Raw genomic sequence first — 13,627 nt, 5'->3', positions numbered from 1 at the left:
ATCATATCTCAGCCTGTCAACTGGATACTTAATACGAGTGGACCTCCGTACAACTGGATCAGTTGCAGGAGTCTTTAAATCATGCTTGCTTTTCCTTGCACCAGGTGTAACAACAGAAGGAATCCCAAGTTCCTCATCAAGGCTCATTTCAGAGCCGCTTGACTCTCCATCAACATGAGAGCTACCAGTAGACACATCAAACACTGGAGCATGGTCTACTTTTTCTTTTCCCTTATGTGATACCTGCACAACACTATCAGGGCTGCCATGTGACGATTCACTAGATCTCAATCTCCCTGTCCATGCATTAGATCCACTAGTAGAGGACTCTCTGGGTCCACTCAAGGCTTGAGATTGCTGCTCTGCATTTATTGCAGCATTCCCATTTCCTGCATCTGCATCTCCTACCATAACAGTTGGTGCATACCAGCTGCTCATTTCATCAAAAACAACATCTCTACTCACTTGCATTTTGCGGGTGGAAGGGTTATAACAGCGATACCCTTTCTGGTGCAGAGCATATCCAATAAAGATGCATTTTTCTGCCTTTGGATCCAGCTTTGTTCTCTTCTCATCAGGAACATGAACATAAGCTATGCAACCAAATACCTTCAAGTGAGAAATATCTGGTTTTTGGCCTGTATACATTTCTTCAGGCGTCATGCCATGGACAGCTGCAGTGGGGGTTCTGTTCATAATATAAACAGCAGTTGCTACTACTTCTGCCCAAAAATAATCAGGCATGTTTTTCTCATTTAGGATCGCCCGTCCTACTTCTGCAATATGCCTGTTCTTCCTTTCTGCAACCCCATTCTGCTGAGGGGTAGACCTGCATGAGTACTTCCTTTGAATTCCTTGTTCTTTCAGATATTCACAAAATTCTTCTGAAAAGTACTCTCCCCCTCCATTAGATCTTAGCACTTTAATATGCACACCTTTCTCTTTTTCAACCATGGCCTTAAAAGCCTTGAAATGGCTGAACACTTCACTTTTGTGCTTCATAAAATAAATCCACACCTTCCTAGTGTAGTCATCAATAAACGTCACATAATAATGGCATCCACCAATAGAAGCAGCTTTGGTTGTCCAAACATCTGAATGGATCACTTCCAAAGGTCTTCTGCTCACCTTAGCATTTTTGGGAAATGCATGTCTGGCCTGCTTACCCATTTGGCATGCTTCACGTACCTTTTGCATTCCCTCAACTCTGAATTTAGGCAAACCTGCAACAATGTTTTTCGTTTGCATAGATTTCAGCCTTTGTATATTCACGTGCCCAATGCGCTTGTGCCATATCTCAATATCTGCAATGACACCTCTCCCATGCGCAAACATAGCAGCTTTCACCTCAGGCATATCAACATCCAAGGTGAACATTCTGCCATTTTTGTTGCCTTTCGCAACCAAGCGGCAGTTATTTTTCAAGTCCTCAACAAAGCATCCATCAGGATTAAATCTAACCTGCAGACCTTGCTCAACCATCTGGCCAACTGAAACCAGGTTCTTAGTGATTTTTGGAACATGAAGTACATCTGCCAAGTACTTCGTTTTGCCATCCTGCATAGCCAATGGCACTTTACCAACCTGTGTAATTGGGTGCGCAGTATCATCACCTGTTTCAACATAACCTGGCTTATCCAAATTTCTAACATCATGAAACCACTCACCATGACTGGTCATGTGGTTAGAGGCACCTGAATCAACATACCAAACATCATTGCAAGCTGCAGCATCTCCTGACATGGAGTTAACCATATGCTGCATCACAAAAAGGTGCTCATTTCTGTCGTCACCATGCCCACTTGATGATGCATAGTTGCTTTGCTGCAACTTCCCACTTTTGATGTCATTCTGCTTTTTATAGCATGTATTCTCCTTGTGTCCAGGCTTTCCACAATAATAGCATTCTGTGCTGCTATTTACTTGCTGGTTCCTTTGCCATGAACCACGGCCTCTTTGGCTCCCCCTGCCTCTAGAACTACCACGTCCTCCTCCATAGGACTGGTTTTCCTGTTGTTGCTGTTGGTTCTGATTTCCTGCACGGCCACCAAAACGGCCTCTTCCTCTACCCCTGCCTCTACCTGTATTCGAGTAGAAAGCAGTCTCTTGAGAAGTTGAGGTGGCTGAACCACCATTCCTTTGCTCTTCACTCAGCAAGAGAGCAATAAGTTCCTGAAAATAAGGAAATGTTTCACGGACTCCAATGGATGTCCGAAACTGTGCATAATCTTTCCCAAGACCATTCAAGGTCACGGACACTAAGTCCTCATCATCAACAGGTGCTCCAATGGAGGCAAGAGAATCTGCAAGGCCTTTCACCTTCAAGGAATACTCATTTATATTTAGATTTTTCCTTTGCACATTGTGCAACTCCTGCTTTAGCTGCATCTTTCGTGCTTTGGTATTTGTGCTATACAGCTTCACCAATGTATCCCATGCCTCCTTAGGCGTCTCTACATCCTGTATATGCACAATCATAGAATCTGAAATGCTAACAGACAGCCAATATAGGCATTTTCTGGCTTTTTCATGCCATTCTTTAAAGGCCTTCAATTCAGCAGGAGTGGGAGCAGCACCCAAAACTGGTTCTGCAGTTTCACCACTGATGTACTCCCAAACTCCCTTTCCCATAAGGAAGTTTGTCATCCTGAACTTCCATGCTTGGAAGTTGTTCTTGTCAAGCTTCTCACTGACAATGGTAGACAGATTCTCAGACATTTTACAGATCACGAATTGCAACAGCAACCTGTAAACACAGCAAATGCCTCACAAGGGCAAATAGCAAAACTTCTGCAAAAAGCCTCACAGGGGCAGATCTGCAACACTGACGAAAGTGGTATTTCACCACACAGTCACTTCCTAGTGACGATTTTGCATCAACAGGCAACAGGCATGAATCTGCAACTTCCAATATCTCTGCACACAGGCATACGATGCAATTTCTGTGGCACCTTTCCACCGACTGGCCGCGCAGTGGTCGCACAGCGAAAAACAGGGCCTTTTTCTGACTGCCTGCGAAGAACTTCCGCCTTCAAAACGGGCCCCGAAACGGCCTCAAATCAGAAAAATAAAGTCACCAAGGGCTTCGCCCTGTCCCGCAACATATACTGCGCTCTCGCCACACCGTGAAGGGCCTCTCAATCTGGAACAGTGCACTCCTGCACTTCTGGTTGTGCTACCTGCAGAGATTTGCTCCCAAACTCGAAATAGGAAAGCAACACTGGTCCTCTTACCAGGACACCACAAACTTGGCTTGCTTTCTTGAGCTCCTTACCACGAACAAGGCTCTGATACCATGTAAAGAATAAGGGAGAGAGATAGGAGACTCAAGTTCAGCTTTCTTCACAACACACAAAAGAGAGAGGACACAAGGTTGGAGGGTGAAGCCTTTCTTCACTTTTGCACACAACAACAATACAATAGAAGAGGGAAATACCCTATATGTCAAACCCTAGAGTACGTGGTTCATATGTGAACCCAAACCAAAAACATACATGGTAGTCTAACTACACCACGAGTACAACTAACATAGGCGGTGACATAAATGATAGTCATCCAGGAGATATATCGGGGGTAGAGCTTGATATCTCAACAGAATCGACACTTGCGAGGATTCAAGTGTATTCGCCGATACAACCTGCACCTCTCAAGGACTAACTTTAGGTATCTTAGATGATCATCCCATGTCAAATTCATGCACACGTCATCCAAGAAGACTTCTAAAAAGTCCCTTGAGTACTCCTTGAATACGGTGATCATCAATCACTGAAATGTGGCAAGCGCATTGGTAAGTCCAAATATCATCACTTTGGCCCACTCAGTTGTTGCAAAGGAGTTTTATGTTGATCCTCCGAGGCAATGGGTACCTTATTTATCCCGAGAATCCATCTAGGAAGTTGTAAGCATCCTTCCCAACTACTCTTTCTAGAACATGTTCTGTGAAATGCAATGGGCAGTGGTCGCGCCTTGTAGCGGCATTGACCTTTTTCAAGTCTACACATCCTTGAATCTTTCCATTCTTCTTCAAGACTATCACAATGGGTGACACCCAGTGTGTATGATCTATCTCATAGATGACTCCTACATCTATGAGCTTTTGGATCTCCTCCCTCACTATGAGCATATATTTGGGATTCATAGGATAGGGACGCTATCGCACTGGCCTGGTATTAGCTAGTGTGGGTATCATGTGCTACGCAACCCCAGCGGGCACACCCTTCATGTCTGTGTACTTCCAGGCCATGCAGTCCTTGTACTCTTGAAGGAGGGCAATTAAAGCACGCTCCTCGTTGAGGGTGAGGTCATCTTCTATGTATATTGGTTGTGGGTCTGCCCCTTCCGGTGCCAAGTTTACTTCCTTAACCTTAGTTGGGTCATCGTATCATTGGAAGCACCCTTCTTCTTGGGTTCTCTTATCATGCGATCCTCGATCATATAGGCCTTGTAATGGGAAGGTACATGATGCAGGTCCTCCTTTTCTTCATCCTCCTCCTCCTCCACTCCCCTTGGGTGGTTTCGCCCTTGACTCTGGTGGGAGTCTTTGGGCTTTTGGAACTTAAGAGCTTCGGATTTGGGGGACTCCTTCATTGCACTCATGGAGCCGACTAGAGAGGTAACTTTACTCAATCGAGATCCCCAATTAGAGGAGAACTCAAGGTGAGCAGTAGTGGCACCCACATATGTTAACCAAATAAACATCTGATTTGACCCTTCCTGCCATCTTGCTCACCTCACAGGGTTTGAGCATGTTAAACATTATGAGGGGCACCATCATACTCAACTCTTCATGCTCAAGGGTTGTTATTTGGAATCCTATTCTTTCTGGGACGTCAATGTTTTCCAAAATGTGCATCCAATTCTGAGAGAACTCTTGCTTAGGGAGAGGGGCATACTGAAATTCATCTGCCTCCTTCCCATCTCCTTCTCCCTCACAAGTTTGGAACAATTTTAGGGATGCGGTCCTATCGGTTGTGTTGAATTTTGCAGCAAATAGGTGTCCTGACAGTGGGTGGCCTTGAATGTACGTAGGTCCACTTGCATGATTTGCTCCTCATGATGCAAATAGATGTTGTTCGTGTGCCAATCATGTATGAGTCCGGTCATTTGCAGCAAGGGCATGCCTAGGATGGCTTCATATCCGAGCTACTGGGTGAAGTCCATGACCACAAATCGAACGAGGTACATGAAGCCAAATACTTTAATGTTAATACATGTGCGAACTCTCAGGGTTTCAGCAGTTCTGCCATCAGCTAGCTTTACTACCAAATGGGTTTGCTTAAGAGAATCTCTCCGTCTATATTTGCTATTATATCTGAGTGTGTTTTTACTTGCATCTATGATCATCTATCTAAGTTGAGTGTGTAAGAGTTGGACAGATCTTGGGTAGAGGATTGAGTGATTCATTCCCTCTTCATTTCTAACATGGTATCAGAGCCATAGGCTCTTAACTCTTCTTCATCAAAGCACTCTCTAAAGGAAGAAGTCCCTTGGCAGAAAGGCGATTCCATTTTTAGCTCAAGCTAGCACGGGATGTCAGCACATCTTTTTGCTTTCGTTTTTTTCAGTTTGCTATTCACCGAGATGGATCAGCGTTCAGAAGCCTCTACACCCACTGCTCATCCTTCCTCCTCCTCCAGTCATCCTCCTTCTTCATTCATTCCCAACTTTGGTGAAGCTGGAAAGCTCGATGGGATGAACTATCCAATCTGGAAAGTCAAGATCCGAAGCCATTTGGTGGCATGGAAGCTATGGAAGATAGTGATTGGGACTGAGGTGAAGCTGGAGGACATTGTGGACAAAAGAGGTGATGTTCTATTTGAAGCAGATGTAGATGAACTTAGTGAATGGGAGGAGAGGGATGCTCAAGCCTTAGCAATGCTAATCGGCACAACATCAGATGCTGTGATCCCTCATATCCAGTTGGCAGAGACATCCCCAGAGGCGTGGGCCATACTGAAGGAGCTATATGAAACCGACAATACAGCCTGTATCATTAGTCTTTAGCATCAACTTTATAATCTTGATATGAACGAGGGTGATGCTATGCATGACCATCTAACAAAGGTGAAAGTCGTGCAGGACCAGCTCGCAGCGGTTGGTCAAAAGGTGGACTCCAGCCAATTGGCGATGCTCACACTCCACAAATTGCCATGGAGTTTCAAAAGTTTTATGACTATGGTCACTGCGGGTCAACGGACTAAGCCACTAACCTTTGAGGAGCTTGGCCCACTAGTACTTCAAGAGGAGGCTCAAGAGAAACTCTTTATGCAAACCGACAAAAAGGCATTAGTGGCCAAAGACAAGCCTGGAAAGGCAAGTCAAAGGAATTCAAGAAGTCAGAGGACATAGACCGAAAGAAAAAAATGAAGTGCTTTTACTATGAAAAGCTTGGCCACTCTGCCAAAGAATGCCGAAGAAGAAGGTGGATCAGAAGCAGAAGAGAGAAGCTAGGATCAAAGAAGAGCCTAAGAATGATTGTGCCAATGTGACGACATGATAATTGTTTTTGATCAGTGAACATTGTTCAGCGTATGTAGTCAGTGAAGGAAAAGAGGGTTGGTATGTTGACAGCAGAGCCTCAAAGCACATGTCCAACATAAAGACTTGGTTCAAAACCATGGAAAGTACACACCCGGATTCTAAAGTTTCTGTCGAGGATAGCCGAACATGTCCTGTGAAGGGCATTGGTAGCATTCCTTTCATTACGACCGCGGGAGAGGAGAAGGATATCACTGGAGTACTTTATGTACCCAACCTTTGCAAGAACTTACTGTCTGTAAGTCAGATGGACAAGAACATGTCAATTCTCTTTGAGGACGACAAGGTCACCGTGACATCCAAAGCAAATGGATAGATGGTGGCCCAAGGAGTCGAAGAAAATAGACTGTATCGCCTCAATGCAATGTTGGTTCATGGAGACAACCTAGATTCCAAACTTTGGCATGAGCGCTTCGGTCACGTCAACTATGGAATCTTGGCTGAAATGTCAAAGTCAAAGATGGTGGATGGACTTCCACCCATTACAGGCAATGATGGTGTCTGTAGGGCTTGTCTAGAAGGCAAGCAGCACATGTACAAGTCCCACAAGAGGCCTCATTTTGGGCCAGCAAACCACTTGAGTTGGTTCATGCTGACATTTGTGGCCCAATGTCTATAGCATCGTGGGCAGGTTCCAGGTACTCATTTCTCTTTGTGGATGAATTCAGTAGAATGACCTGGGTGTATTATTTGGCTAAAAATTCACAGGCTTTCGAGAAATTCAAGGACTGGAATGCCAGAGTTGAAAAGGAGATAGGGGAGAATGTCAAGATGTTTTTTACAAACAGGGGGGAGAATTCACCTCCAATGAGTTCAACACATTTTGTCCCAAGCATGGGATCAAGCGACAACTCACCACTGCACGTACATCTCAGTAGAATGGGGTAGCCGAGAGGAAGCATAGAACCACTATGGAGACAGGGCTTGCTATGTTATGAGGAAGTAACCTTTCTAAAGCCTATTGGAGTGAAGCTATCAATACAGCAGTACACATCCTTAACTGGACCAAGACAAAGGCCATCAAGGACAAGACTCCATATGAGGCATTTTATGGTAAGAAGCCCTCTATCACTCATCTTCGCATTTTTGGTTCTAACGCATGGGTGGATGTGCACAAGGAAGAGAGGACCAAGATTCCTGGAGTAGAAAATGTATCTTTGTTGGGTATAGCGAAGAATCCAAGGCCTATCGACTCTTCGACCCAGTAAAGAAGCAGATTCTTATCACTCGGAATGTCATCTTCGAGGAAAAGGAATCTAAACCCCAGGAGGAGCCTCAAATTGAGGAGGAGATCGTTCAATCCCCGAACCCACCCTACCCCAGGTCTCGACCATCCAAGAGGTGAAGAAATTGGAAGTTGATGTTCCACAAGGTACTGAGGAAGAGTAGGATGTTCCAGAAGCAGTTCCAGTTCCTGCTCCCACTGAGAAGCAGAAGAAGTTACCCCAATGGTACCCAAAAACATTGGAAGACTCTCGGGTCATTGATATACCTGAGAGTAGCAGTTTCGGATTGCGTGGTCCCAATGTCTTAAGCAGACCCCATCCGTGAATTTTGCATTGGTGGCTCGGCTTGAAGAGCCAAGGTCCTTCTAGGAGGCGAAGGACAATCCAGAATGGCATGCTGCCATGCAGGTAGAGATGGATGCTATCCTGAAGAACAATACCTGGGACTTAGTGGCTAGGCCCGTGCATGGAAAGTCATCGGCACTAAGTGGGTATCCAAACTTAAATTCAAATCAGACGGCAGCTTGGATAAGTACAAAGCAAGATTAGTGGTCAAAGGTTTTGCTCAGACTAAGGCATGGATTTTGATGAAACTTTTTCTCCCATAGCTCGCATGGTTACTATTCGGATAGTGATTGCCCTTGCTGCCCAATTCCATTGGCCTATTTTTCAAATGGATGTGAAGTCCACATTTCCTAATGGAACCCTGGAGGAGGAGGTGTATGTGGAGCAGCCATAGGGCTTTCAAGATCCAGGGTCCCCATTAAAAGTCTGCAGGTTGAAGAAGGCGTTATATGGGCTAAAACAGGCTCCTAGAGCTTGGTACCAAAGGATAGATGTATTCTTTCAAAAGATAGGGCTAAGTCGGTGCCCTTCTGAGGCAAACCTCTACTTGTTCATTGAGAAGGGGTTGCGATTGGTACTCATCCTCTATGTTGATGATCTTATCTTGAAAGGTGACCATGTCAAGAAGATTTCCCAGGTCAAGGAGCTACTCATGACTGAGTTGAGATGACTGACCTTGGGTTATTACACTACTTCCTTGGGATAGAAGTAAAGCAGGCCAAAGACATGATCTTCATTTCATAGGAGAAATACTACAGAGAACTTCTGAAGAGATTCTAGATGGAGGATTGCAGAATAGTAGTAACTCCCATGGAGGTCGGACTCAAGCTAAGTGTTCACGACACATCTCAGGCGGTTGATACCATTTTGTACCGACGATTGGTAGGAAGCTTGCTTTACCTTACTAATACTCGACCTAATATTTGTTATGTAGTTGGGATATTATGCCAGTTCTCCGCTTCTCCGAGGAAGAGTCATTGGGATGTAGGTTTACAGGTGCTGAGGTATCTAAAGGGTACTTGCACCTATGGGATCACCTACACCAAAGGCATCGAACTAGGCGGGTCCTGTGATAGTGATTGGGCGGGTGATGCTGACACCAGAAGATCAACAACAGGGTATTGCTTCTTACTTACATCTGGTGCCATCTCTTGGCTGAGTAAGAAGCAACCCACAATGGCCCTTTCATCTACCGAGGCAGAGTAGAGAGCCGCATGTACAGCAGCTTGTGAGACACTGTGGTTGAGGTGGATTCTAGAGGGCATGGACGTAAGTCAGGAGGACGCAACAGTGCTGATGTGCGACAATTAGAGTTGCATAGCCATTGCCAAGAATCCATTGTTCCATGCGCGGACCAAGCACATCGAAGTTCATTACCACTTTGTTCGAGAGCTCATCATCGATGACGTGGTCGAGCTCATGTACTGCCCCACCATCGACAACTTGTCCGACCTCTTCACAAAGGCACTCCCTCGAGAACAAATGGAGCACCTCATCACATGTATGGGGATTGGCCCACAGTTGTGACATTGAGGGGGGGTGTTAGAATCTCACTGTGCCCACTTGTGAGCCCCCGATTTGAGGGGACAAGGGGCAGTGAGAAGTAGGAGGGCTGGGGAGAGACCCAGGTCGGCATTAGAGGGAGGAGTGCATGGCAAAGATAGGCGACCAGCACACGGGCTGGTCACAGCCTACAACAGCAGGTATGAGGGGGCTCTAGGCCTCACATGGAGGCACCTACAACAATGCAAACTGGTCGCCCAGGGTACCCTTATATAGGGGCCTGTGGCTAGCCAAGTCGGCCCAACCAGGGCCATCGACCAGGGCCAACCCTGGTCGGTTTATAGGGCCCTATGGTCGGCCACCAAGACAGGGTAACTGACCCTTCTGGTTGGTCATCTGAAGGGGCCTGGGTAGAGCCTATAAAAGGCCCACTCCTACATTCAGCCCAGTATCCAGTGCAGTACAAGTGTAGCACTCAGATTTGGGATAGTTTTTGAGAGAGAGTTCATCAGTTTTCTCTAGCACCCTGCTGAGATTTGTATTGCTCCCTTGGAGCCATTTTCTGGCCACCATCCGGTGGATGAATATACTTTCCCTCTCCATCTATATTTGCTGTTATATCTAAGTGTGTTTTTACTTGCATCTGTGATCATCTATCTAAGTTGAGTGTGTAAGAGTTGGAGAGATCTTGGGTAGAGGATTGAGTGATTCATTCCCTCTTCATTTCTAACACTTCGCACCCAACACACAAGGGCGTAGGACCTATTATGGGAGCAACCACAGGGGTAAGATCTCTATATGGACAATCCTTTGAAAAATGTGGCCCTTGGCATTTTAAACATGACATGGGAGGGTTCGTTGCACCCTTATACAGGCATTCGCTTGCCTTGTGTGGACCTTGGCATGTATAGCATTGGATCGGGGGCCTTCGCGCTAAGGAGTTCATGTTGATGGGATATCTCAGGTGTATGCCTCAGGCACACCTTGGTTTCTATGTGTGAGTGCTAGGTGCCCATAAGCACAGTTAGGTGGTGGAAAGCCACATAGGATGATTGAGAGAATCTAGGAGCAGATTGAGGAGATGATTGTGGAGCTCTGAAGTCATCAGTGATGTCAGTGAGCATGTAAGAGGTGCCTACATAAGGACCTCACTCTTCTTCATTTATAATGCAAGTATTCTGAATTTGTGTCCTTTCTCCTCTTTCCTTTCAGTTTACCAACATGGTATCAGAGCCATTTGATCCCCCTTGATCCATTTCTGCCACATCATCATCTTCTTCTCCATCTTCTTCTTCACCATCTCTTCCTCTTCTTCCCAAAATTTGCTTAAGCCTGTTCTCCTCCGGTTCTCTACCATTGTCCACGCCCTTCCTACTGGAGATCCACCTCGAAGGGGCAAACCCTTGGCTGAAAGGAATTGAAGAATCTCTGCCTCGTTTCGTCGCTATTACACACAGTTCGTCGACCTTTGTTCCTGCGTTTTCTCTGAGCATGCTCCATGCTTCTCCAATTCCTTTCAGAGGGAGCTAGTCCATACCTAGAGCTATCCTGTGCTGAAATCTGAGCAGCAATGGCTACATATTCAAGCTGAAAACAGAGAAAAACCAGTCGAAAATGGAGAGACTAGCTATGGCGCCTTGACGTGTTTTTGTGCCCTTTCTCCTCAGTGGACCTTCTGTGGTATATAAGCTCTCTTTTACCTCAGAAACTCCCTTTTCCTTTGCTTTGAAGAGTGAGATACAAGCCCTCCAAGTTCAGTCTTTTGATTTTGACAGTTTTGACAAGTTTTTGAAGATGATGCTACATAAGATGCTATTCTAGCATTTCTGGTTTTTTGAAGTTTTCAATAACATCAGTACAACTATGGGTTCAGCTTTGCTTTGAGTTGCTATACCTAGTTTTGATTGGAAAGCTTTCATTTTAGCCATCTCTATGAAGCATGTAAGAAAAAGCATCATTGATTGAATTTTGGTCACTAGTCTTTGCTACATTAAATGCTTATATTTGGAAGCCTTTCAGTTGTTATTCTAGCCTTGTAAGAGAGAAGACACTGCCCAATATCTGGGTTAGACCCTCTCATGGCTACCATATTGAATATAGATAAGTTCAATGGAAAGGGCTTCCACACATGGCAGATGAAGGTGAAATTTGCATCGATGAGGGAAAACCTCTGGGGACTTGTCAAACCGACTTCAACCGCTTCTTCTACAGCCTCCAATGCTGGAGAATCCTTAGCTCCGACACACCCAGCAAGGGATCCCGCTAGAGAGGAGAAAGCATATGGTATCATTGCTCTTGCTTTAGGAGATGATTATATTCATCACATCTCTGACTTAGAGTCTCCTTCAAAAGCTTGGCAGAAGCTTGACATGATTTTTGGTGCTAGCTCTCACATCTCTAAATTATCACTTAAAGTCTCTTTCTTTGAATTGAAGATGGTTGGTGGCACTGCTTTGGCAGCTCATGTCAATTACATGCGGAGTCTTATGACTCAACTTGCTTCTATCAACTCTCCTATTACTACAGATGATGCTATGGCAGTGTTACTTAAGAGTATGCCTGAAGATTATGATCATATTGTTACCACTTTGAAAAATCTTCCTAATCCTAATCTTGAAGGTATTATCTCTACTCTCCAAGAAGAAGAAAGGCACATGGAGCTCACGAAAGGCAATGACCCCGTTTATGCTGTAAAAATCCAGAAGGGCAAGTTTACACCTTGCAATCATTGTGGAAAGACAAATCACCTTTCAAAGGACTGCTTCAAAATCAATCCATGCAAACACTGTGGCAAAAACAACCATCATGCGAAGTTTTGCAGAGCCAAAGCAAAGACAGAAAATGCAAATCTACTTTCAGTTGATGAGTCTCCACAAGATGAGGCATCCTTTGAAGATTATGCATTTTAAATCATCTCTATGTATGCTCCAGATCTCTCTTACTGAGGGCGCTATACCATTGGCTACCTACCTTGCCATCCAGGCTGAGGTCAAATGCATTAACCATTTCCATATATCCAGGAGCACCGAATGCTTTGCATATTTGTTTGAATCACTCCACGTGGGATACGGGATCTCCTTCCCCAATAAATTTGGTTTTCAATTTGGAGATGGCTATGGGTCGACTCGTAGAGGGATTGGTGATCCCTACTGGGAACATAGGTGTAGCCGGAGGTGGGGCGGCCCCCCATCCTAGTGCATCCACCAAGATGTGCATCGCCTCATCCAATAGCACTGTTTGGGAAGCTTGTGGAGGCGGCATTGTTGTGGGCCTAATGGGTTGTAGAGGTGGCCTCAAGCCTTGCCTTGGTAGTGCAATCCATTGGGTTGCCAGTACCGACGCTGGGGCTATGAAGCCTGCTCCCCCGTACATCAAAGTTGTAGATATGGGAGTAAACTCTTGGCCTCTAGGAGAAAGTGGGTTACCAGGCATCTGCATGGATGTTCCTCGCATTGGTCTGTAAGGTGGGGCTTGCGTGGCCACATAGCCGGCGAATGTTGGGGGAGCTTGGAAGGTCGGAAGTTCATAAGAGTTTCCTGACCCCAAACTCGGATGAAAGGTGGGCTGCGTGTAGTTCAAAATATTATCCTTGGGCTCGGATTCCTTGGACAAAATTCCAAGTTCATGTATGAGATCTCTGTGGAGGTACACCCTCCCTCAGATTCAATTTTGTATTTTTGACAGAGAGTCTATTCCCAAAGCTATCCCAACGATCGGAGGGTTAGCTGTAAGCTGATAGGCCATAGGGATAGACATATGGCGATGGGGCATAGGGATAGACCTAAGATGACGGGGCATAGGAATAGACTTAAGGCGACGGGGTGTAGGGATAGACCTAAGGGAAGGGACGTAGGGATAGACTAAAGGCGACGGGATGTAGGGATAGCAGTTGACACATGTCAACCGGTTAGGGTGAGATTAGTATGCCAACGGTTGTTGGGTTAGCGTTAAAGTGATGGGCGACGGGATGTTCAAGTCGGCGGGATGTGAGTATGGCAACGGTCGGCGAGATGGTT

Source organism: Dipteris shenzhenensis, chromosome 5 (assembly GCF_047967505.1).
Source record: "Dipteris shenzhenensis isolate YYH24624 ecotype China chromosome 5, Dip_SZ_1.0, whole genome shotgun sequence".
In the NCBI taxonomy this organism is placed as follows: domain Eukaryota; kingdom Viridiplantae; phylum Streptophyta; class Polypodiopsida; order Gleicheniales; family Dipteridaceae; genus Dipteris; species Dipteris shenzhenensis.
Note: the sequence above shows the minus strand (reverse complement) of the source record.